Source organism: Canis lupus, chromosome 17 (genome assembly GCF_011100685.1).
Source record: "Canis lupus familiaris isolate Mischka breed German Shepherd chromosome 17, alternate assembly UU_Cfam_GSD_1.0, whole genome shotgun sequence".
Lineage (NCBI taxonomy): Eukaryota > Metazoa > Chordata > Mammalia > Carnivora > Canidae > Canis > Canis lupus.
Genome location: NC_049238.1, coordinates 42934741 through 42962062, shown reverse-complemented (window position 1 = coordinate 42962062; position 27322 = coordinate 42934741). Strand labels below are relative to the sequence as shown.

At 35.8% G+C, this 27322-nt stretch overlaps 1 long non-coding RNA gene across 1 annotated transcript in view; it reads right to left on the bottom strand.

Moving 5' to 3' along the window:
- The window catches only part of LOC111090440, an 84446-nt gene extending 60225 nt beyond the window's left edge, over positions 1 to 24221 (bottom strand). Inside the window, exons 1-2 of the long non-coding RNA XR_005371887.1 lie at positions 24141 to 24221; positions 23380 to 23472 (exon numbers count right to left, since the gene is read on the bottom strand). This is a non-coding gene — a long non-coding RNA (uncharacterized LOC111090440). The remainder of the gene's footprint in view (positions 1 to 23379; positions 23473 to 24140) is intronic.
- Positions 24222 to 27322: the final 3101 nt, after the last annotated feature.

The window sequence follows — 27322 nt, the reverse complement described above, 5'->3', positions numbered from 1 at the left end:
ATACTAGGATACCCCCAGGTCAGAAGAGCACCACACTGAGAGGTCCTCCTTGGGCTTACAGTTTCTCCAGTGTAAAGTAGTTTCTCCAGTGTGAAATAGTTTCTCCAGTGGATGTCCAAAGTGGACATCCAGCTTCTCCAGAATTGTAGGGTACTTCTTAGGAAGCTACTTGGATCTTATCTCAAAGGGATCATTGTGGAAATCTGCTGGGTTTAACAAGTGAGGGGCAGAGAGAGATGGAGAAGGCAGTGGGCCTATGGCCACCAGAACTCAGATTTTGACAGACTACATTCTTCCTCACACTTGTACCCAAATGGAGATCTCAGCCAGTAGCTCTGCCCATCTGCAAAGTCAAGCTAGTGGCCTTACTTGCTATGAAGCTTAATGGGCAATTTTATCTGGTGCAGTTTACCAGCAAGTAAACTGCAGACCATGGAGAACATTTTATGGCCCCACCTAGGCAGTGAACCAAATTTCAAGCCCCAAGTACTGTTACACATAGCCCACATACTGCCGGAGCAGAAGCCTAACCATAGAATCCATGTAGCTATGTAGTCCATTTTTCAGCCATGCTTGTAGTGGCACCCAAACAAAGGACCTAGCCCCTAGCTCTGTCTGTCTGCAGAGCCAATCTGGTGATCTTATCAGGCCAGGAAGTTTGGTGTGTTAGTTCTGCTTGATTTGCATGACTAGCCAGTAAGCCATACTACCCGTGAGTATGTTCTATAGCCCTGTCTTGGCAGGGAAGAAAATTCAGAGTCCTTCCCAACCGTTGATTATATATTTTCCCAAGCCTCTAACCAGGATGCCTGATCTAGAATCTAGATAGCCACAGATGCTATTCTACAGTCATGTTTGGACAGAAAGCCAAGCCAGCAGTCTTACCTAACTAGGAAATATAGATTCTGGTCCCATATAACCAGGAAGCCTTAAGAATGACACTGGGAAGCCTTAGAATTCAGCCAATAGTACCATCCAGTTGAGGAACTCACCCTACAGCCCTATCCCACAATACAGTCCAACTATGGCCTTGACCGATTGTTGAATATAGCCTGCAGCCTCACCCAAGCAAGAAGCCCAGCCAATGATCTAGTCAGATCATGGAGTAAACCTATAGCCCCACCCAATGAAGGAGCCTGGACAGTGACCCTTCTTAACCAAAGTGCATAGTCTCTAGACCTATCCAACTGCAGAACACAACCGGAAGCCCCTCCCAACCACAAAGCCCAGCCAGTGACCTTCCCCAAAAGCAGAGTAGAACCAGTGATCTATCTGATCATGAAGCCCAGCCTGTGTACATGTCCAATTTGAAGATACTCTCTGAGTATCACAAAGTAGAGCCTGAGAAGTCCTGTCTGTAGCCCTGCCTAAACTTGAGAGTCCAGCCAGAATCACCATCTAATCAAGAATCATATCCTGGAATTCCATCCAACCATGAGTGATTGTGGACCCAAACCCATAGCTCTGCCAGTCCAACTAGTGGCATCATAATAAGGAAGTCAGACATCAAACTCATGCAACCACAAATAATGGCAAAGCCATTATGTGGTCCCACATAGCCATAGACAACAGCAAAAAGCTGATGAGAGAGTATACCCTTCAGTACCACATGAACATGGAACCCAGTCAACACACCCACCAAACCACAGGGTTTGGCCAGTGGCACATCTATTCCCACCTCAGAGCACAGGCACTGATATCACCCAAAGAGAAACCCTGATAGAAAGCCCACCTGTCTAAGGATACTACCAGCTTACCTGTTCAGAACCCTAAGCTGAGGTTACTGATGGAAGATTGCCTTTCAAACAGAATCTTCAAGTCTGGAAAAAGAGACTTTTTACTAAAACACACACACATCAGTGCAAGGACATAAGGATCATGAAGAATCAGATAAACATGATGTTACCAAAAGAAAATAATAAGCTCTAATAAGTGACCCAAAAGAAATGGACATTTAAAAATTCTCTAAAAAATGATCCACAATAATCCTCTAAAGAAGCTGAATGAACTACAAAGATACAAGAACAGACTACTAAATGAAATTAGGACGCCAGAGTATAGGCCAAATGAGAAGTTCAACAGAGATTTTTAAACTATTAGAAAAAAAAAATCTTAGAATTGAAGAATACAATGACTGATTAAAGAATTCTAAGGAAGACTTCAAATTCAGAATGCACCAACCAAAAGAAAGAACCAGTGAATTAGAGGATAAGTCATATAAAATTAGCTGGTCAGAGGACTAAAAAAGAAAAAAAAAAGTGAAGAAAGCATACTGGACTAATGGAACATATTCAAAGGAACAACATTATGACAATCACAGAAAGAGAAGAGAAAGATAAATGGATTGAAAGTCTTTTTAAAGCAATAATAGGGCATCCCTGGATGGCTCAGTGGCTTAGCGCCTGCCTTTGGTCCAGGGCATGATCCTGGAGTCCCAGGATCAAGTCCCACTTCGGGCTTCCCACATGGAGCCTGCTTCTCCCTCTGCCTGTGTCTCTGCCTCTCTCTCTCTGTGTGACTCTCATAAAAAACAAACAAACAAAAAAAACAACTTCCTTTAAAATAAAAAAAAAATAATAAACAATAATAGCTGGAATTTTCTCAAGTGTGGAGAGACAAGTAGATATGCTGATTCATGAGGACCGTAAGGTCACATCGGGTAACCCTTAAAGGGCTGCACTGAAACACATTATAATTAAATTCTCAAAAGTCAAGGACAAAGAGTTTTGAAACCAGCAAGAGAAGAGCAACTCATCACATACTAGGAAACCCCCCGTAAGGGTGAGTTTCTTAACAGAAACTTTGCAGGCCAGGAGAAAGTAGGATTATACATATATTATATATATATACATATTAAAAGGGTATAAAATGATATGTATATATATTTCATATATATATATATACAGACATATATATATATGTATGAAATACTGAAACAAACCCTTTTAATCAAGAACACTATGCATAGTAAAGCTGTCCATAAGATAAAAACTCCCAAATAAACAAACAAAGCAAAAATTGACAGAGTACATTAAAACTAGAACTTCTAGTTTTAACATTTCTAGGAAATGTTAAAAAACATTTTTCAAAAGAAATAAATGGATGCTAATTAATAACGCAAAATATAAGAATGTGTAAAACTCACTGGTAATGGCAAATATATAGTTAATGGTTGATTCTCTAATATTGTAATGGTGGTGCATTCACTTAGAACTCTAGCTTAAAAGTTAAGAGTCATATTAAAAATCACCATTACTGGGGATTCCTGGGTGGCACAGTGGTTTAGCGCCTGGCTTCGGCCCAGGGCGTGATCCTGGAGTCCCGGGATTGAGTCCCACATCTGGCTCCTTGCATGAAGCCTGCTTCTCCCTCTGCTGGTGTCTCTGCTTCTCTCTCTCTCTCTCTCTCTCTCTGTGTCTCTCATGAATAAATAAATAAAAATCTTTTAAAAAATCACCATAACTGGAATAATTTTTATTGGTTATATAATATTTTTTAAAAAGTTGTAAATTATAACATCAATAACTTATAATGTAAGGGTAGTTAAAAGTATACAGTTTTTCTATCCTATTGAAATTAACTTGTATTCAGCTTAAAATACCATGTTAGAAATACATTTTATGTAAGCCTCCTTTCACAAAGAAAAAAACAGTAGACAGAAAAAAAAAAAGATTATGATAAAGGAGTCAAAATAACACTACAAAAATGCATCACATTATAAAAGAATGCAGCAAGAGAAGAAGCAAGGAATGAAGGACTTACAATAGTCAGGAAAAACAATGAAGAAAGTGGTAAAAGTAAGTCCTTAACTATTAATAGTTACTTTAAATGTAAATGAATTAAATTCTCCAATAGGAAGACACAGTGTAGCTGAATGAGGAACCACAAGAGGATTCAACAATATGCTCCATCCAAGAAACTCATGTAGCTTTAAAAACACATATAGACTGGGAATGAATAGGAAAAGATATTTCAATCAAATGGTAACGAAAACAAAACAGGGCTAGCTATACTTCTATCAGACAAAATAGATTTTAAGTTAACAATGGTAGAAAGAAACAGACAAGGTCATTATATAATGATAATGATATAACAGCTAATCCATCAAGAAGATAAAAATTGTAAATGGTTATGCATCAGTATCAGAGGACCTAAATATATAAAGCAAATACTAAGATACACTTAAAAAAGGAGAAATGAACAACAAAGCAATTATTATTTAGGGACTGTACTACTCCACTCTCATCAATGGATAGATCATCTAGACAGAGAATCAAAAAGGAAACAGAGGATGTGAACATTATAGATCAAATGTTCCTAAAAGACATTTATACAACAAACTATGGAATAGTAGCAGAATAATACACCTCTCAAGTATACATAGTACATTTTCTAGTATAGAGCATATGTTAGGCATCAAAACAATTCTCAAGAATTCAGAAGATAGAAATTATGTGAATTATCATTTCTGAACACAATGGAATAAAACTTAAAATCAATAATAAGAAGAGAATTGGAAAATTCACAATTACATGGAAGTTAAACACCATACTCCAGAACAACCAATGCATCTACGAATAAATCAAAAGAGAAAAAAAATCTTGAGGGAAAAAAAAAAAAAAAGGGAAACTCAATGGAAATCCAAAACTTAACAGGATGCAGCAAAAGCAGTTTTAAGGGGCAACCCTGGTGGCTCAGTGGTTTAGCGCTGGCTTTGGCCCAGGGCGTGATCCTGGAGACCCGGGATCGAGTCCCACGTTGGGCTCCCTGCATGGAGCCTGCTTCTCCCTCTGTCTGTGCCTCTCTCTCTCTGTGTGTCTTTTATGACTAAATAAATATTAAAAAAAAAAAAAGCAGTTTTAAGAAGATTGCAGTGATAAAGACTTACATTAAGAAAAAAGACTGTCAGGATCCCTGGGTGGCGCAGTGGTTTAGCGCCTGCCTTTGGCCCAGGGCGTGATCCTGGAGACCCGGGATCGAATCCCACATTGGGCTCCTGGTGCATGGAGCCTGCTTCTCCCTCTGCCTATGTCTCTGCCTCTCTCTCTGTGTGACTATCATAAATAAATAAAAATTAAAAAAAAAAAAAAAAAGAAAAAAGACTGTCTAATTCAAATTCTGGGATTTTATTTGATCTATGTGACATTTAGATGATTTTATTTTCAATCACATGGAAACGTTATAGTTATCTTTTGCTAATATTTTTTATTATTTCAATCATTTAAAATTTTCTAATTCCCTTATAGTCCAGCAAATGGCCGATATTCCAAAATGTATGTGATTCTCTTGAAAAAAAAGTTTACTTTGAAGTCTCTGCATGCAGTTTTACATGTATTAATTTAGATGTACTTTATTGGTGTTTCAATATCTTATAAAATATTCATTTTCCTTTTCAGCTTTTATTGATCAATTACTGCAGAAAAAATCCATTAAAATCTCTCTTATTAATATTGACTTGTCTATTTTTCTTCTATTTTTGTCAGTTTTCCTTTATATATTTGAATGGCATTTATTATTAATTTTGTATAATTTAGTACTTTTTAGCATCATAATGGATTAAATTTTTTATCTTTATGAATTGTTCTTTGTCTTTAGTGATGATTTTAACTTCAAAATGCCTTGCTTGATGTTAGTATAGATCAACTGGATTCATTTTTGGCAGCGTTTCCATGATATATTTTGTAATCTAACACTTCCAGGTCCTTATATTTAAATGTATCTTCTGGGATCCCTGGGTGGTGCAGCGGTTTAGCACCTGCCTTTGGCCCAGGGGTGATCCTGGAGACCCGGGATCAAATCCCACGTCCAGCTCCTGGCGCATGGAGCCTCCCTCTGCCTGTGTCTCTGCCTCTCTCTCTCTCTCTCTCTGTGTGACTATCATAAATAAATAAAAATTAAAAAAAAATAAAAAAAAAATGTATCTCCTATAAGCAATATATTTGATTTTTTTTTTTTTTTTTTTTTTTTTTAGTGCAATTGCTCAATCTGTATCCTGTCATAGCATAGTTTTTCTGTAATGCAATTACCACTGTTTGGGCCTTAAATCTAGTCTCTTAACATTTACTGTGATGCTATTAGGATGTATTTATCCAGGTTCTTGTCAGTAGTGCCTTCTGATATTTTAATATCTTTCAACAGTTTTGAAAAAAACCTTAGTAATTACATCTTCAAAAATATCTCTCTTTTACTAAAACTCAAACTACATTTAATATTAGATTATTATACATGTTTTATCATTTTAATGTTCTCTTTCTTCCTATCTATATTTCAATCTGTGTATTTGATTCTGTTCAATATTCTACATAATTCTTTCTTCTGCTAGGTCTAATTTGCAATATTATCCATTCATTGTATTCCTAACATTAGCATTGTATTCTTTTAATTCAGTTATTATTTATTTTTATTTTTCAATTATTTACTAAAAGTCTTCATGTTGACTTTAATTTTGTAAAATAGTAACAGTAATCATTTCAGTATATATTTGATTCCTTTATTATTTGGAATTCTTATGTATCCGTGATCTTTTGTTTTTCTAAATTTGTGGTCAAGTTGTATTTTATTTCACTTCTGATTAATTTTGATGGGATTCTAGACATCATTTATTAATATTTGGAAAGGTAATAGGAGCAAATCATTCAATACAACATAGTGGATTGAGATCATTCAATCTTTAGTTCTGAGTTTTGATTTATTTTCTTTTCATTCTTACTATATTTTTATGTTCCTGTGGGATCTCATTTGACAGTCTAGATACTTACTAGGCTATTGCTTACTCAGGAGGCCCTGATCTCATATCTGGAAGATCTATGTATCTTCCTAGCTTCTAACTACCAATTTTATAACTGACAAATCCTTCAATGTGAAATACACCCTTAAAATTCTGCCTCTCCTGTGCAGACCTTCTTTCTCTGAATTTTTAGCACCTAAATTTCATTACCTCTATATTTCATTATGCCTTCAAACAATTAAAACAAGTAAGCAAACAAGGAAAAAAAGACATTTTTAGTAGGACAGTAACCTATAAAAACCTTATCTATTCTTGGACAATACCAGTTATCTTTAAACAATATGATGGCAGGTTGTTATTTTGTTTTTTGTTTTTCCTTTTTTATAAAACACAAATTTACCAAATTTTCTAAATGGTGATATTTCCTTCATGGAATTTATTAAACAATATTTTATCTATAAAAATAATATATAGAGAACATCTGCTTTCAGGTCTGAAATGAAAAATAGTAAGAAATCATTACTCCTATACCTATATTAAGAAAAAAAAAAAAGCAGCTTCCATCTCTGATAAGTCAAAAAAAGGCAATGATTTTCATTTCGTTTAGCTTTTTTTCTTGAAAGAGCTATAAAGCTGAGACCTCATATAAATAGTCCTTAGGAAAACATGAAGACAATAGAGGAGACAAAAACAAAGACCCTAAAAGAATTTGAAGCATCTGGCATGCAAAAATATGACAAATATTTAACACATTGCAATTCCTAGCCATATTGACATAAAGCCTATTTGCTTCAATAGGCTTTAATTTACTTTACCTACTTTACTTTCCAATAATTATGAAATTATTTACTTTACTTACAATCACCAGATATATCATGTTTGGCTTTCAGGAAAAATGTAAGGCATGCTAACAGATAAGAAAAGAGAATAGGTTAACAGTTCAGCAACATCATCAATATAAATAGCATTTCCATTATAGGGATCCCAGAAAAGAGAGGAAAGAGGTCAAATATTTATTTTGAAGAAATAATCCTGAAAACTTCCCAAATCTGAAGGAAACAGAAATCCAGATCCAGGAGGCATGGAGAGCCCCCAACAAAATCAACATAAAGAGGTTCATACCAAAGCACACACTAAAAGTAGTGAAAAGAGAGGATTAGTAGTGAAAGTAGTAAAAAGTAGTGATAAAGAGAATTTTAAAAGTATCAAAAGAAAATAAAAGTTATATACAAGGGAAACCTAATAAGGCTATCAGCTGATTTTTCAATAGAAACTTTGTAGAGCAGAAGAGAGTAGCATGATATATATTCAAACTGCTTGAAAGAAAGGGGGGGAGGGAGAAAAAAAAACAAACCCAAAACCCAAAACCCAAAAAACAAACAAACAAACAAACAAAAACCCCTACACCCAAGAATACACTATCCAGCAAGGCTCTAATTCAGAAGAGGATGAGCAATAAAGAATTTTCCAGGTAAACAAATTTAAAGATACTTATCACTCCTAAAACAGCCTTACAAGAAATGTTAGAGGGAATTCTTTGAGTAGAAAGGAAAGATCATAAATGTAGGAATAAGGAAACGTAGGAAGCTAAGAAGGGGCAAAGATGGTGGAAGAGTAGGGGTCCTTAACTCACCTGGTTCTATAAACTTACCTAGATAACTTTCAAAATATCCTGAATACCTATGAATTCTGCCTGAGATTTAAAGAGAGAACAGCTGGAATGCTACAGAGAGAAAAGTTTTTGCTTTTAACAAGTAGGAAGGTGGGAGAAATAAGTAAAGAAGTAGGTAAGTAAGTAAGTAAGTAAGTAAATAAATAAATAAATAAATAAGAATAAAATAGGGAAGGGGAACCCAGAGTACCAGGCTAAAGCAGAATGGCAAAAGCATCTGGTACAGGAAAGCCCAGCCCTGGAGATGCAAGAACTTTGAAAATCTTCCCCGGAGATTTCCCTGATGGAAAACAGCTTAGCAGGGAAACCAGGCAAAATCCCAGGGACAGCAGTGAAGCCTCCAGATTCCCTGAGTCACTATAAGAGGAGGAGCACCGGGGAAAAGCTCATTGCAAACCAAAGTCGAAATAAGTAAAGGGCTGGAGCACTGCAGCCCTCAGGGCATTTGGGAGAAGCCAGTTAGTTAGATGGGCAGGCTCTGGATTGAGGTGGCTGAGCCCCGTTCCCCTCCGGAGAGGCAGTCCCTGGGAGTGCAGGTCCAGTGGCACAAGACACTGGATCCCACTGTGCCCAAGAGAACAAAGCCAGCGATCCTGCATCCCCCCGGGACAGGTGGAAGTGGGGATGGCACAGGACAACGATAACTCTCCTACTGATGGGCACCCCACAAACTGTACAGATCAGTGCACCCACACTGGCCTGGGAGCATCTAGACCAGTGCAGACTGGGAAACTGAGGTTAGTTACTTCTGGGGAGCCTGACTCCAGAGCTGGAAATCTGGCTGCTGCCATTGTTTTTCCTCTTTGTTTCACCTTGTGCCTGGGAGAGGCGGCGAATACACAAAATGTATTCTTTTTTTTTGTTTTCAGGTTTAATCATTGTTCGTGTTTATTGATAAAAAATATTTTGGAATGTAGGCCATTTGTGAACAATTCCAGTTTCCTGGTGTAGTAGTAACTGACCCCCACAACCTTATAAAGTGCTCCAGACGTGAAACTGCGTCGGGAAGAGGGGAAGGGCCTCGAAGGCAGACAGCCTGACTTCAGTATGCTGACCCCGGCTCCTGGGTCCACACCACAGTCTGCACCTTCTGCTGTGTGTGCAGGTGACTGCGGGTGAACCTGGGCCCGGTTCCACTCTAGCCTTCCCGCAGTTGGGAACAAAGGGAACAAAGGCCTGACAGAATAAATAGCTCATACTGAGCCCAGAACCTGGCAAGGAGCGGGGCATCTGTGCCCTGGCACAGACACCTGAAAATCAGCACAGCAGACCCCTCCCCCAGAAGACCAGCTGGAAAACAAAGGGGAAAGCAAGTTTATTGACCAAGCAGTGCTGGAAAGCTCCAGGACTGAGGGAAAATTGAGGGAAAATAATATATAAAACTAGAGGGTCCCTTTCTTTTTCTTTTTTTCCCCCTTTTCCATTATGACTCATTGTTATATCAGACTAAAAATTTCCAATTTTTTTTTCTTTGCCCACTTTAACTACAATATTTTACCAGCTCTTCATTTTTAAGTTTCTTTTTCCTTTTTGACTTTCATATTTCTACAATTATATGTCTTAGATATATTTTTCATTTCTGGATTCCCTTCAATGTATTCAATTTTTTTTTGGTAGATATATGACATATGGGTTTTTGTTTTGTGCTTTTTGTTTTTTTTGCTTGTTTTGTTTTACAATGGTGGAAGTTAATACCTTCTAAAACATGACCAACATATACCCAGAACCAAGTGGAATACCAATACCATGCTGGTTCATGCTGCGAGATTATATTCTCTCTTCCTTCCCATTCTGCCCTCTTCTTTTATTTTGTTTATGTTTTGGTGGTCAATGTTGGGGCTTTCTATAAGTATTGCTGATTTATATAAATTTGGGATTGAGCATCTTCTAATGTACAGAACAAAATACACTCAGAACCAAGAGGATCACCCTCTAGGGCTTCTCAGGTAGACTACTTTCTCTCTACACTACCACTTCTTTACCACCACCATCACCCACCCCACCCTCCTTTTCTCTTTTCTTAACTTTTTTTTTTAATTTGTTTTCTTTTTTCTTCTTCGTGGTTTTTGGCCTTTTATTTTTACTACTTTGTTTTAAAATTTGTTTTTCACTTCACTGGTCCTTTTGTTTTATTTTGTTCTATTATTTTTTCTTTTATTTTCTGGTCTCTGATTGCTCCAGAATCATCTAGGGTGTATTATTACTTAGGTCATGGTTGATATTTCTGATTCAGCTGCTCATACAGCCACTCTGCACTGGAAAAAACGACTAGAAGGAAGAATTTACCACAAAAGAAAGAACCAGAAACAATACTCTCTGCCACAGAGTTATAGAATTTGGATTTCAACAATGTCAGAAAGTCAATTCAGAAGCACAATTATAAAACTACTGGTGGCTCTGGAAAAAAATGCATAAAGGATTCTAGAGACTTCATTACTGCAGAGTTGATATCTAATCAGGCTGAAATTAAAAATAGATTAAATGAGATGCAATCCAAACTGGATGTCCTAACTTCTAGTGTTAATGTAGTGGGAGAGTAAGTGACATAGAAGACGCATTGATGGTAAGGAAGGAAGCTGAAAAAAAAAAAAAGAGAGAAACAATTAAAAGACCATGAAGAAAGGCTTAGGGAAATAAATGATAGCCTGGAAGGAAGAATTTATATATAGTTAGGGTTCCAGAAGAGGCTGAGAGAGAGAGAGAGAGAGAGAGAAGACCACAAAGTATATTTGAACAAATCATAGCTGAGAATCTCCCTAATCTTGGAAAGGAAATAGGCATTCAGATCCAAGAGATAGAGAAGACCCTCCAAAAATCAATAAAAAACATTCAACACCTTGACATTTAATAATGAAACTTGAAAATTCCAAAGATAAAGAGAAAATTCTTAAAGCAATGTGAGAAAAGAGAAATATGAGGAGAAATATCAGATTAACAGCAGACCTCCCCACAGAGTCTTGGCAGGCCAGAAAGAGCTGGCAAGATATATTCAGATATTAAATGAGAAGAACATGCAGTCAAGAATACTATATCCAGCAAGGCTCTCATTCAGAATAGAAGGAGAGATAAAGAGTTTCTAGGATAGGCAGAAGCTGAAAGAATATGTGACCACCAAACCAGCTCTGCAAGAAATATTAAGGGGGACCCTGTAAAAGAAAGAGGAAGCCCAAAGAAACAATTCTCAAAAACAAGGACTGATTAGGTAATATGATGACACTAAATTCATATCTTTCAATAGTTACTCTGAACGTGAATGGGTTAAATGATCCCATCAAAAGTTGCAGAGTATCAGGCTAGATAAAAAAGCAAGACTTATCTATATGCTGTCTACAAGAGACTCATTTTAGATCTAAGGGCACCTCCAGCCTGAAAAGCAAGGGGTGGAGAAACATTTACCACTCAAACCGTCCTCAAAAGAAAGCTGGTGTAGCAATTCTCATATCAGATAAATTAAAGTTTATACCAAAGACTGTAGTAAAAGATGAAGATGGACACTATATCATACTTAAAGGGTCTATCCAACAAGAAGACCTAACAATCATGAATATTTATGCTTCTAATATGGGAGTTGCCAAGTATATCAATCAATTAATAACCAAAGTAAAGAGATACTTAGATTGTAATACACTAATAGTTGGAGACTTCAACACAGCACTTTCTGCAAATTACAGATATTCTAAGCACAACATCACCAAAGAAACAAGGGCCTTAAATGATACACTGACCAAATAGATCTCACAGATATATACAGAACTTTCCATCTGAATGCAAGTGAATACACATTCTTCTCAGGTGCACATGGAAGTTTCTCCAGAAAAGACCACATACTGGGTCAGAAATCAGGTCTTAGCCTATACCAAAAGATAGGGATTGTCCCCTGTATATTTTCAGACCACAGTGCTTTGAAACTAGACCTCAATCACAAGAAGAGATTTGGAAGAAACTCAAACACATGGAGGTTAAAAAGCATCATGCTAAAAGATGAATGGGTCAACCAGGAAATTATTATTATTATTTTTTAAAGATTTTATTTATTCATTCATGAGAGACACACACAGAGAGAGGCAGAGACACAGGCAGAAGGAGAAGCAGGCTCCATGCAGGGAGCCCCCCGTGGGACTTGATCCTGGGTCTCCAGGGTCACACCCTGGGCTGAAGGTGGCGCTAAACCGCTGAGCCACCTGTGCTGCCCAACCAGGAAATTAGCGAAGAATTAAAAAGATTCATGGAAACTAATGAAAATGAAAATACAACTGTTCAAAATCTTTGGGATACAGCAAAAGTGGTCTTAAGAGAGAGATACAAAAAAAAAAAAAAAAAAAAAAAGAGAGAGATACATCACAATAGAAGCATCCCTCAAAACTGGAAAAACCTCAAATACACAAGCTAAACTCTCATCTAAAGGAACTGGAGAAACAACAGCAAGTAAAACCTACACCAAGCAGAGAAAGAGATAATAAAGATTGGAGCAGAACTCAGTGAAATAGAGAACAAAAGGACTATGGAAGAGATCAACAAAACCAGGAGTTCGTTCTTTGAAAGAATTAATAAAATAGATAAACCCCTAGCCAGCCTTATTAAAAAGAAAAAAAGACTCAAATTAACAAAATCACAAATGAAAGAGGAGAGATCACAACCAATACCAAGGAAATACAAATGACTTTAAAAGCGTATTATGACCAACTATATGCCAACAAATTAGGCAATCTAGAAGAAAAGGATGCATTTCTGGAACACCACAAACTACCAAAACTGGAACAGGAAGAAACAGAAAACCTGAACAGGCCAATAACCAGCAAGGAAATTAAAGTGGTCATCTAAAACCTCCCAAGACACAAAAGTCCAGGGCCAGATGGTTCCCCTGGGAATTCTACCAAATGTTTAAAGAAGAAAAATACTTATTCTACTAAAGCTGTTTTGAAGGATAGAAAGGGATGGAATACTTTGAAGCTCACTTTATGAAGCCAGCATTACCTAGATTCCAAAACCAGACAAGGACCCCACCAAAAAGAATTATAGACCAATATCCCTGATGAACACAGATGCAAAAATTCTCAACAAGATACTAGCCAATAGGATCCAAATGTACATTGAGATTATTCACCATGACCTAGGGGGATTTATTCCCGGGATGCAAGGGTGGTTCAACACTCATAAAACAATCAACGTGACAGATCACATCATTAAGAGAAAAAACAAGAACCACATGATCCTCTCAATAGATGCAGAGAAAGCTTTTGACAAAATACAGCATCCATTCCTGATTATAACTCTTCAAAGTGTAGGAATAGAGGGAATATTCCTCAATATCTTAAAAGCCATTTATGAAAAGCCCACAGTGAATATCATTCTCAGCGGGGAAAAACTCACAGCCTTTCCCCTAAGATCAGGAACACAACAGGAATGTCCACTCTCACCACTGTTATTCAACATAGTACTAGAAGTCCTAGCTCAGCAATCAGACAACAAAATGAAATAAAAAACATTCAAATTGGCAAAGAGAAGTCTAACTCTCCCTCTTTGCAGATGACATGACACTGTACATAGAAAACCCAAAAGGCTCCACCCCAAGATTGCTAGAACTCATATAGCAATTTGGCAGGATACAAAATCAATACCCAGAAATCAGTGGCATTTCTATACACTAACAATGAGACTGAAGAAAGAGAAATTAAGGAATCAATCCCATTTACAATTGCACCCCAAACCATAAGGAACCTAGGAATAAATCTAACCAAAAAGGTAAAATATCTCTACACTAAAACTACAGAACACTTCTGAAAGAAATTGAGGGAAACACAGAGAGATGGAATTATAGTCCATGCTCATGGATTGGACGAATTAATATTGTGAAAATGTCTATGCTACGTAGGGCAATTTACATGTTCAATGCAATCCCTATCAAAATGCCATTGACTTTCTTCACAGAGTTGGAATAAATAATCTTAAGATTTGTGTGGAATCAGAAAAGATCCCGAATAGTCAGGGGAATATTGAAAAAGAAAACCAAAGCCAGTGGTATCACAATGCTGGATTTCAAGCTGTCCTACAAAGCTGTGTTCCTCAAGACAGTGTGTGGTACTGGCACAAAAACAGATACATAGGTCAATGGAACAGAATACAGAACCCAGAAATTGGCCCTCAACTCTATGGTTAACTAATATTTGACAAAGCAGGAAAGACTATCCACTGGAAAAAGGATAGTCTCTTCAATAAATGGTGATGGGAAAATTGGACAGCCACATGCAGAAGAATGAAACTAGACCATTCTCTTACACCATACACAAAGATAAACTCAAAATGGATGAAAGATCTAAATGTGAGATAAGTATCCATCAAAATCCTAGAGGAGAACACAAGCAACAACCTTTTTGAACTTGGCCATAGCAACTTCTCCAAGATATATATGAAGGCAAGGGAAAGAAAAGCAAAAATGAACTATTGGGACTTAATCAGGATAAAAAAACTTCTGTACAGCAAAAGAAACAGCCAACAAAAACTAAAAGACAAACTACATAATGGGAGAAGATGATATATCAGATAAAAGGCTAGATCCAAGATCTATAAGGAACTTTTATTTTTATTTTTATTTTTTATTTTTTTATTTTTTTATTTTTTATTTATTTATTTATTTTTTTGAGCAGACGACCTGAATAGATTTCTTTCCAAAAAAGACATAAGGTGTCCAGCAGGCACATTAAAGGATGTTCAACATCACTTATCATCAGGGAAACGCAAATCAAAACCACAATGAAATATCATCCCGCACCTAGCAGAATGGCTCAAATCAAAACGAAATAAGTGTTGGCAAAAATTTGGAGAAAAAGCAACCCTCACGCACTGCCGGTGGGGATGTAAACTGGTGCAGCCACTGTGGAAAACAATATGGCGGCTCCTCAAAAAAATTAAAAATAGATCTCCTGGCAGGGTGATAATTAAAGGGTTCAGGATTTCTGTTTGTAGAGATGAAAACATTCTAAAATTGTAATTCCACTACTGCGTATTTATCCAATGAAAATGAAACACTAATTCAAAAAGGTATGTGTGCCCCTATGTTTATTGCAGCATCATTTACAGTAGCCAAGATATGGAAACAACCTAATTATTCATCATTGAATGAATGGATAAAGAAGATGTGGCTATAAGGAACTTTTAAAACCGAACACCCAGAAACAAACAATCCAATCATGAAATGGGCAGAAGACATGAACAGAAATTTCTCCAAAGAAGACATATGCATGGCCATCAAGCACATGAGAAAATTGTCCGCATCACTTGCCATCAGGGAGATACAAATCAAAACCACAATGCAATACCACCTCACACCAGTGAGAATGGCAAAAATTAACAAGAGAGAAAACAACAAATATTGGAGTGGATGTGGAGAAGACGGAACCCTCTTGCACTCTTTGTGGGAATGCCAACTGGTGCAGCCACTCTGGAAAACTGTGGAGGTTCTTCAAAGAGTTAAAAATAGAGCTACACTATGGCCCAGCAATTGCACTACTGACTATTTACCCCAAAGATACAGATGCAGTGAAACGCCAGGACACCTGCACCACAATGTTTGTAGTAGCAATGTCCACAATAGCCACACTATGGAAGGAGCCATGATATCCTTCGACAGATGAATGGATAAAGATGTGAGATATCACATACACAGATATATATACATACATACATACACACACACACACATTGGAATATTACTCAGCCATCAGAAAAGACGAATATCCACCATTTGCTTTGATGTAGATGGAGCTGGAGGGTATTATGCTGAGTGAAGTAAGTCAATTGGAGAAGGACAATCATCATATGGTTTCACTCATATGGGGAATGTAAGAAATAGTAAAAGGAATTATAAGGGAAAGGAGGGAAAATGAGTGGGAAAAATTGAGAGGGAGACAAACTATGAGAGACTCCTAACTCTGGGAAATGAACAAAGGGTTGCAGAAGGGAAAGTGGGCAGGGGGTTGGGGTACCTGGGTGATGGGCACTGAGGAGGGCACTTTATGGGATGAACACTGGGTGTTATACTATATGTTAGCAAATCGAGCTTCAATAAAAACAAATTAAAAAAAAAGAAAAGTAGGAAACACAAAAGCAGTCAAATCAAGAATATCAATGAAGATCACTCAAGGGATTCACAGAATAGAAGGATATAAAATATGATATCATAAGCCTAAAATGTCAAGAGGGAGATAAAAATTGAGTGCTTTTAGAATGGGTTTAAACTGAAGTGACAGGGGATCCCTGGGTGGCTCAGTTTTTGAGCGTCTGCCTTCACCCCAGGGCATGATCCTGGAGTCCTGGGATGGAGCCCCACATCGGGTTCCCTGTATAGAGTCTGCCTCTCTTTCTGCTTATGTCTCTGTCTCTGTCTCTCTCTTTCATGAATAAATAAATAAAATATTTTAAAAAAACTTAAGTGATAATCAACTTAATACAGACTGCTATATACATAATATATTATATATGAACCTAATGGCAAACACAGATCAAAAACAGGTAATAGTGAAAATAAATAAAGAGAAAGGAATCCAGGTATATCACCAACGAAAGCCATCAAACCATGAAAAAAGTGAGCAAAAGAAGAAAGGGACAGAGAAGAAGTGTAAAACAAGTAACAGAATGGCAATAAGTGCATACCTATAAATACCTTGAATGTAAATGGACTCAATGCTGCAATCCAAAGACAGAGGATGATGGAATGAATAAAAAAGCAAGACTCATCTATATGCTGCCTACAAGAGACTCATTTTAGACCTACACACATGCAGATTGAAAATGAGGGGATGAAGAACCATTTATCATGGAAATGAAAGTGAAAACAACCTGGGGTAGCAATACTTAAACAAAAAAGCCACTAAAATAAAGACTGTAACAAGAGACAAAGAGGATAGTTTATAATCATGGTAGTGATGATCCAAAAAAGAAGATATAACAATCATAAATATTTACCCAACATGGTTCATAATACATGCATACAATGGCTATGAGCACACACAAAGGAAGTAACTGATACTAATAAAAAGTTGAGGACTTTAACATCCAACTTACATCAATGGAAGGTAATTCTAACAGAAGATCAGCAAGGAAGCAGTGCCTCTGAATGGCACAACAGGCCAGATGGTTCTATCAGATATATTCAGAATATTCCACCCTAAAATAGTGGAATATACATTCCTTTCAAGTGTACATGGAACATGCTACAGAATAGAAAACAAAGTGGGCCACAAAAAGTCTCAATACATTAAAAAAGACTGACATCATATTATGCAACTTTTCTGACCACAATGCTATGAAACTAGAAACCAATCAAAAGAAAATATTTGGAAAGAACAGAGGTATACGGAGGTTAAATAACATGCTATTCAACAATGAATGGGTCAAACAAAAAAATCAAAGCAGAAATTTAAAAACACATGGAGACAAATGAAAATGAAAACACTAGTCCAAAATCTTTGAATACAGCAAAAGCTATTCTAAGAGGGAAGATTATAGCACTACAGGCCTACTTCAAGTAGCAAGAAAAATTTACTCCCAAAGGAGCTAGCAAAAGAGAACAAACAAAACTGCAAATAGGAGAAAAAAAAAAAAAAAAAAAAAAAAAAAAAAAACTGCAAATAGGAGAAAGAGGAAATAATGAAGATTAGAGTAGAAATAAATGAAATAGAAATGTTTAAAAAGCAATAGAACAGACCAGGGAATCCAGGAACTCATTCTTTAAAAAGACAAAAAAAAAGTGGACAAATTTGTGCCAGACTAATTTTTTAAAAAGAGAGAAAGGGAAAGAGAGAGAGAGAGAGAGGATTCAGATAAAATTAGAAAAGAGGAGAAATAACTAACACCACAGAGATGCAAAGAACTATAAAAGCATGTTACAAAAATCATTTGTCAACTAATCAGACAAATTAGAAGAAATGTATAAATTTCTAGAAACATATAACCTCCCAAAACTGAATCAGGAAGAAATAGAAAAATTGAACACACCAATTACCAGCAATTAAATTTAACCAGTAATCAAAAAACTCTCAACAAACAAAACTCTAGGACCAGATGGCTTCACATCTGCATTCTACCAAACATTTAAAAAATAGTTAACACCTATTCTTCTCAAACTGTTATAGAAAATAGAAGAGGAAGGAAAGCTTCCAAATTCATTCTGAGGCCAGTATTACCCAATACTAAAACCAGATAAAGATGTACAAGAAAATAAATTAATAAAAATATAATAAATAAATAAATAAATAAGAACTACAGGACAATATCTCTGAACACAGATGCAAAAATCCTCAACAAAATATTAGCAAACCAAATCCAACAACACATTAAAACATCATTCAAACAATCAATTCAATATTCACAAATTTATCAACATGATGTATCACATCAATAATAAAGGATAAAAACCATATGATCGTTTCAACAGATGCAGAAAAAGCATGTGACAAAGTGTAACATTCATTCATGATAAAAATCCCTCAAAAAAGTAGGTGTGGAGGGAACACACCTCAACATAATAAGGGCCTTATATGAAAAACCCACCATACTCAATGGTGAAAAACTGAGAACTTTTTCCCTAAGAAACAAGACAAGGGGTTCCACTCTCACCACTTTTATTCAACACAGTACTGGGAATCATAACCATAGTAGTCATACAAAAATAAGAAGTAAAAGGCACTCAAATTGGAAAAAGAAGAAAAATATTTTTCACTATTTGCAGATGATACGACACTATATACAGAAAACCCTAGAGACCCCACTGAAAAACTATTAGAACTAATAAATTCAGTAAAGTAATATGACACAAAATCAATAAACATAAACCTACTATATTTCCATACATTAATAATAGAGTGGCAGAAAAAGAAAGAAAAGACATCCACTTACAATTGCACCAAAAATAATAAAATACCTAGGAATAGACTTATCCAAACAGGTGAAAGTCCTATACTCTGAAAACTATAAAATACTGATGATAGAAATTTAAGATGACACAAATGGAAAGTGTCATAATTGAGGGAAAATATTGTTAAAATGCTCATAATTGGGGGAAAATATTGTTAAAATGTCCATATTATCCAAAGTAATCTACAAATTTAAAGCAATCCCTATCTAAACACCAGCAATATTTTTCACAGCACAGAACAAGTAATCCTAAAATTTGTATGTAACCAAAAATGACCCCAAGTAGTCAAAACAATCTTGAAAAAATAATAATAAAATTAGAAGTATTATGGGACACCTGGGTGGCTGACTTGGTTAAGCATCTGCCTTTGGCTGAAGTCACGATCCTGGAGCCCCAGGATTAAGGCCCATGTTGGGATCCCCAAAGAACAGGGAGTCTGCCTCTGTCCCTCCCTCTTGCTCCTTCTTTCTCTCTCTTGCTAATTTTCTGTCTCTCTGTTTAATAAATAAATACAATCATTGAAAAACAAAACAAAACAAAAAGCTACAGGTATTACAATCCCAGTTTCAAAATATACTACAAAGCTATAGTGTTCAAAATAGTATAGTACTGGCACAAAAACAGACACACAGATCAACAGAACAAAATAGAGATCCTAGAAATAAACCCAGGCTTATATGGTCATTTAATCTATGACAAGGAAGGCAAGAACATGCAATGGAGGAAAAAAAAACCCAGTCTTTTCAACAAATGGTGTTGGGAAACTGGACAACATGCTAAAGAATGAAACTGGACCACTGGCTTATACCATGCACAACAAATTAACTCAAAATGGATTAAAGACCTACATGTGAAACCTGAAACCATAAAATTCCTAGAAGAGAGCACAGGCAGTAATTTATCCAACATAAGCCATAGTAACATTTTTTTTCTGGATATGATTCCTGAGACAGGGGAAACAAAATCAAAAATAAACTATTGGGACCACCATCAAAATAAAAAGCTCTGAAGATCAACATGAAAAAATCAATAAAACTAAAAGATGATCTATTGACTGGGAGAAGATATTTGCAAATGACATCTCTGATAAAGGGCTAGTATCCAAAATATATAAAGATCTTGTACAACCCAACATTCAAAACACTAATAATTCAATTTTTTAAAAAAGGGCAGAAGACATGAACAGACATTTCTCCAAAGAAAACATAATAATGGCCAACCGACACATGAAAAAATGCTCAACATCACTCATCTTCAAGGAAATGTGAATCAAAGCCACAATGAGATATCACTTCACACCTGTCAGAATGGCTAAAATCAACAACCCAAGCAACAAGTCTTGGTGAGGAGATGCAGAAAAAGGAACCCTTATGCACATTTGGTAGGAATACAAACTGGTATAGCCACTGTAAAAAACAGTATAAAGGGTTCTCAAAAATTAAAAATAGAACTACCATCTGTTGTAGTAATTCTTCTAATGTGCATTTACCCCCCAAATATAAAAACAAGTAATACAAATAATTAAACAAGATATATGCACTCTTATGTTTTTTGCAGCATTATTTCAGCAGCCAAATTATGGAAGCAGCCCAAGTGTCTATAGACTAATGAATGGATAAAGAAGAGATAGTATACAGATACACATACACACATACATATGTACCCCACATACACAATATATATATATAATATATATATATATATATATATTATATATATATATATACATACACACACACACACACATAATGGAATGTTACTCTGCCATAAAAAAAAGAATGAAATCTTGCCATTTCCCACTATATGGATTGGAACTAGAGAGTATAATGCTAAATAAGATAAGTCAGTCAGAGAAAGACAAGTACCATGAGATTTTACTCATATGTGGAATTTCAGAAACAAAACAAATGGACAAAGAAAAAAAAAGCCAAACTAAAAACAGACTTTTTTTTAAGATAATAGTATCAAAAAATAAAGATAATAGTATTTTTCTTCTTTTAATTTTTCATGTAGCTCTCTTTTTTTGCTTCAAATTTTTATTTCAATTCTAGTTAGTTAACATATACTGTAATACTGGTTTCAGGAGTAGAATTTAGTGATTCGTCATTTACATATAACACACAATGCTCATCACAAGTGTCCTCCTTAATACCCATCACCTATTTAGCCCAATCCCTGCCCACCTCCCCTCCAGGAACCCTCAGTTTGTCCTCTATAGTTATGAGTCTCTTACAGTTTATCTCCTTCTATTTTTTTTTACCCCTTTCTCTATTTTCATCTGTTTTGTTTCTTAAATTCCACATATGAGTGAAATCATGTCATTGTCTTTCTCTGATTGACTTGTTTCGCTTAGTATAATACACTTTAGTTCCATCCATGTCGTTGCAAATAGCAAAAATCAGTCTCTTAACTATAGAGAACAAACTGATGGTTACCATAAGTGAGGTGGGTGGGGGAAATGAGTGAAACAGGTGATAGAGATTAAAGAGTAAACTTAACCATGATGATCACTGAGTAATGTAAATAATTGTTGGATAACTATATTGCACACCTGAAACTAGTTTAACACTGTATGTTAACAACACTAAAATTATAAATAAATAAATAAATAAATAAATAAATAAATAAATAAATAAATAAAATTTATTATCATACATGGGTATAATGTAAACTTCTTTGATCCTAAATGGAAACAAATTTATTTGGGTCTCTAATATATATTGAGCGCTTATAACTTAATACATTATTTTAAGGACTTCTTGTATTTTCTCTCAGCACTGATAACAACACATGAGGGAAGTATTCTTTCTATTGCTATTTTATAAAGAAGGCAACTGAAATACAGAGATTTTGACAAACTTTCACAGCACAGGGGGTAGAATAGGAACCCAGTAACCTTTTCTCAAAGCCTGTTTTCTTTTCATGGTATAGGTAGGATCCCTACTACTCTATACCTTTCCTTAGTTTTCTGAAAATGCAGTATCTCTCAACAACACTATAAGTACTCTGAGGTCCAGATATACCTCCGTTTAACCTTTTATTATTCAATAGTACACAACATATAAAAGCAAGCTTTTAAAATAAAATGAACAAATGAAGAAAATGAATGAAAGAAGAATATGAGAAAGTTATTATTAGTTAATATGGAAGTTTTATGGAAATATGGACTTGGATCCAGGAAAGCTGGTTGGCCAATGGAGTCTTTGATCATTTCTCCTGACAGTTAGTGAAGTGTACCTCAGTTGTCAGGAGTACCAGGAGTAATGTCATGATATTTTTGGTTTCCTTTGTTGAATTAATTCTACATCTAACTCTTGGACTTACTGTGGTGTGGTTGTTAATCATATTTGGAAGCTCTGACAAAATAATCTAACTGGAGAATAATAAAATTAGTATGTTTGAAGTATCTGCTAAGATGAACTTTATTACATATATACTCTTAGGACACTGTATATAAATTCTTTCCCATTTCTTACAAATATTGCTATTTATGCATCAAAACAAAAAGGGGGGGGGGTAAATGCCAATAGAATTTAAGCCAGTGCATGGCAACTGTCTTTATGTAACTACAAGTCAATTCATTACCTGTTATTTCTATTGTTCATTCATTCCTTTATTCATGGACCATTTTAAGCATGGAGGTGGAGCATAGAGGTGACATGGTCTGATATAGTTTACTAAAGCATGAAAGGTAAGTGACATTTAGACTTTCTTCAGCAGGCCATAGGGTGTAATTTAAAGATTTTTTAAGCAGAAGAGTCATATGTTGAAATCTATACTTTAGCTCTCAGCTTCCTAGCACAGACTTTTCAAAAAGAGAGTATGAAGACAAAGGAGAAAATTACTGATGCAAATATAATGCATATGCATGATAAAGTTTTTAAAAGGTTCCTTTCTTTCCTGAAATGAAGCACCTAACTTTCCAACAATTGTAAATAATTTTAGGCTCAGCAGTGCCCTCCAGGGTAAATATGCAGCAACCAGCACTGCAACCTTGTGGAGGCCAAAGGAGAGCGATTTATCACTTACTGATCCAAGAAGTAAATAGAGATTATAATCAATCTGTACCTTTCAGCACACTCTAGGACATTAGAATGCATCCCCAAAGGGAATATGCTGCAGGATAACTGTTCTTTAAACAATTATAAGGTAGAATTCAACCTGGAAATAAACAACAGAAAGGATGATCTAAGAATACATTTATTTCAAATATTATAGAGTGCATGTATTTATGTGAGTGCATATGTATGTGTTATAGAATAACACACAAAGGGATTGGTTTTATTTCCTGGAAAAAGAAGATAACTTCATAATCAATGATAAAGTCTAATAAGATAAGGCAATTTATGTGACATTCACGAACGTCCTCAAGTTTTAGTGTTCTCTTCCATTGCAGTTATATACATATATAGTCATAGATACAAATTGAGGATACTAACAGAATAAAACATCCATTATATAATTTTTATCAGTTTCCTTCAACAGGTCTCATCTTAGGGTATACTATGAATTCATATTTTTCAAAAATTTCCTTTTATCTTGTTTTATACTGTTTATCTTAAGTAATTTCTTTGGCTACCTTTCTTTAAATTTTTATTTGTCCTCATGTCTAAGGAGAGGAGAGTTAATATTTATTGATAACAGCATATCCTAGGGACTACAAACACATTGTCTTACATCATATACACATGCACACATATGTATGTAAATACACACATCATAAAATTATAAAGATTACTTATTTTACTCATGAAGGAACTGGGTATTCAGTGGTTAAGATTCTAGCACCAGACAAGACAATAGAGAAATCGTTTTCAGGAAAATCTTACTGTTCCCTTTAACTTGCATCACATTGGTGACACATTCAAGTGCCTTCACAGCAGATGAAAGGCTGACTGAAGAAATCAGAGAATGGAATGCCTCTAACCTTCTTCAAAATGAGGCGTCATTAAGAATCAGAATGTTAGCTAGGGCTCCAATATTTCAGATGTCTATTCAGAATCCATTCAATGTTCCCTTCCATGAGAGGAGTTAAGTTTTCTGGCCAATAGGATATTGTAATTAAAGGTATGTTTGTAAAGGTAAATCCTGTCATGTTATAATGTTATATGTCACAAAATTTTCCCTACTTATTTTGCATACAAAAAAGAAGCAAATACTAAAAATACAAGGTGGATTTCATGATTTAACCCTTTTATGCCATAATCACAAACCTGTTTAAGTCATTAGGCCTTTCTTCAATTTCTCATATGCACTTAATGTTCCAACGTTGGGCCTTTGTTCACTTTTCTCTCTCCTTGGAAAGTTCTCCACATCTCCTTATCTCTTCTACTCTCCTTTGCTTAAATATTTTTTCTCATGCATCAGAACTTGCCTATTTTTTCACTTTCTTAAGGAAGCTGCCACTAGTTAGTTCTCTATACTAAATGAGTTCAAAGAGACGCCTTGTAGCTTTGTACCTTTTTCAGTTATAATTAGGATATTGGTTCCTAAGAAATTCACTAAACTCATCCAAAATATTAACAGAAAGATCTCCTTCAGTCAGAATTTTCATTAAATAACCTCCTTTAATGTGAAGATAGCCCTCCAAACAGTGGTTGTAAACTAGTAGCCTATAGTCCAGATGCAGCAAGCAAATGTATTTGTTAGGTTCACACAGTGTTAGAATGTGATTAGTTGCAAGTATGCTAAGAATTAAAAATTTAACAAAAAAAAAACTATTTCCTCTCCTGAAATTCAGGAGATCTAACACATCTAAAATCTTTCTTGAGTGACAATAATCAACAAGAAACATGTGGCTTTTGTGCCATTTTAGATAGAACATTTATAAAATATATTTCTCACCACTACTCCTGTCTGGTTTTATGTTTGACTGTCTTGTCACATTTCATCACCTCCATGTCTTTTGTAGGCATTTGAATAGCCAATTCAGCCTAGAAGGTTTGCATCTCAAATCATTATCTATCCCTAAACCCCTAAACCAGCGTTTTTCATTTTATTTATTTATTTAATTTTTTTTACAATTCTTTATGTAGCTATGTTTCTTTTTTTTTTTTTTTTGTATTTTTTAATTGGAGTTCAATTTGCCAACATAAAGCATAAAACCCAGTATACATGCTGTCAAGTGCCCCCCTCAGTGCCCATCACCCAGTAACCCCAACACCTTGCCCACCTTGCTGTCCACCACCCCTTTTTCATTTCCCAGAGTTAGGTGTCTCTCATGTTTTGTCACCCTCACTGATATTTCCCACTCATTTTCTCTCCTTTCCCCTTTATTCCCTTTCACTAATTTTTATATTCCCAAAATGAATGAGACCAAATAATGTTTGTCCTTCTCCAATTGACTTACTTCACTCAGCATAATACCCCCCAGTTCTATCCACGTTGAAGCAAATGGTGGAGTCATTTTTAATGGCTGAGTAATATTCCACTGTATACATAGACCACAGCTTCTTTATCCATTCATCTTTTGATGGACACCAAGGCTCCTTCCACAGTTTGGCTATTGTGGACATTGCTGCTATAAACATTGGGGTGCAGGTGTCCCAGGGTTTCACTGCTTCTGTATCTTTAGGGTAAATCCCCAGCAGTGCAATTGCTGAGTCATAGGGTAGCTCTATTTTTAACTCTGAGGAACCTCCACACAGTTTTCCAGAGTGGCTGCACCAGTTCACATTCCCACCAAGAGTGCAAGAGGGTTCCCCTTTCTCCACATCCTCTCCAACATTTGTTGTTTCCTGTCTTGTTAGTTTTCACCATTCTCACTGCTGTGAGGTGGCATCTCATTGTGGTTGTGATTTGTATTTCCCTGATGGCCAGTGATGCGGAGCATTTTGTCATGTGTTTGTTGGCCATGTCTATGTCTTCCTCTGTGAAATTTCTGTTCATGTCTTTTGCCCATTTCATGATTGGATTGTTTGTTTCTTTGCTGTTGAGTTTAATAAGATCTTGGATACTAGCCCTTTATCTGACATGTCATTTGCAAATATCTTCTCCCATTTTGTAGGTGGTCTTTTAGTTTTGTTGACTGTTTCTTTTGCTGTGCAGAAGCTTTTTCTCTTGATTTAGTCCCAGTAATTCATTTTTGCTTTTGTTTCCCTTGCCTTCATAGATGCATCTTGCAAGAAGTTGCTGTGGCCAAGTTAAAAAAGGGTGTCGCTTGTGTTCTTCTCTAGGATTTTCATGGATTCTTGTCTCACATTTAGATCATTTATCCATTTTGAGTTTATCTTTGTGTAGGGTGTAAGTGAATAGTCTAGTTTCATTCTTCTGCATGTGGCTGTCCAATTTTCCCAGCACCATTTATTGAAGAGACTGTCCTTTTTCCAGTGAATAGTCTTTCCTGCTTGTCGAATATTAGTTGACCATAGAGTTGAGGGCCCATTTCTGGGTTCTCTATTCTGTTCCATTGATCTATGTGTCTGTTTTTGTGCCAGTACCACACTGTCTTGATGACCACAGCTTTGTAGTACAACATGAAATCTGGCATTGTGATGCCCCGGTCTCTGGTTTTCCTTTTCAATATTCCCCTGGCTATTCGGGGTCTTTTCTGACTCCACACAAATCTTAAGATGATTTGTTCCAACTCTCTGAAGAAAGTCCATCTAAAGCTGTTCCAAAAGATAGAAAGAGATGGAATACTTCCAAACTCGTTCTATGAGGTCAGCATCACCTTAATTCCAAAACCAGGCAAAGACCCCACCAAAAAGGAGAATTATAGACCAATATCCCTCATGAACACAGATGCAAAAATTCTCAACAAGATACTAGCCAATAGGATGCAACAGTACGTTAAGAAGATTATTCACCATGAGCAATTGAGATTTATCCTCGGTATGCAAGGCTGGTTCAACACTTGTAAAGCAATCAACGTGATAGATCATATCAATAGGAGAAAAAAGAAGAACCATATTATCCTCTTAATAGATGCAGAGAAAGCATTTGACAAAATACAGCATTCATTCCTGATCAAAACTCTTCAGAGCATTTCTCATTTTAATGTACCTATGAA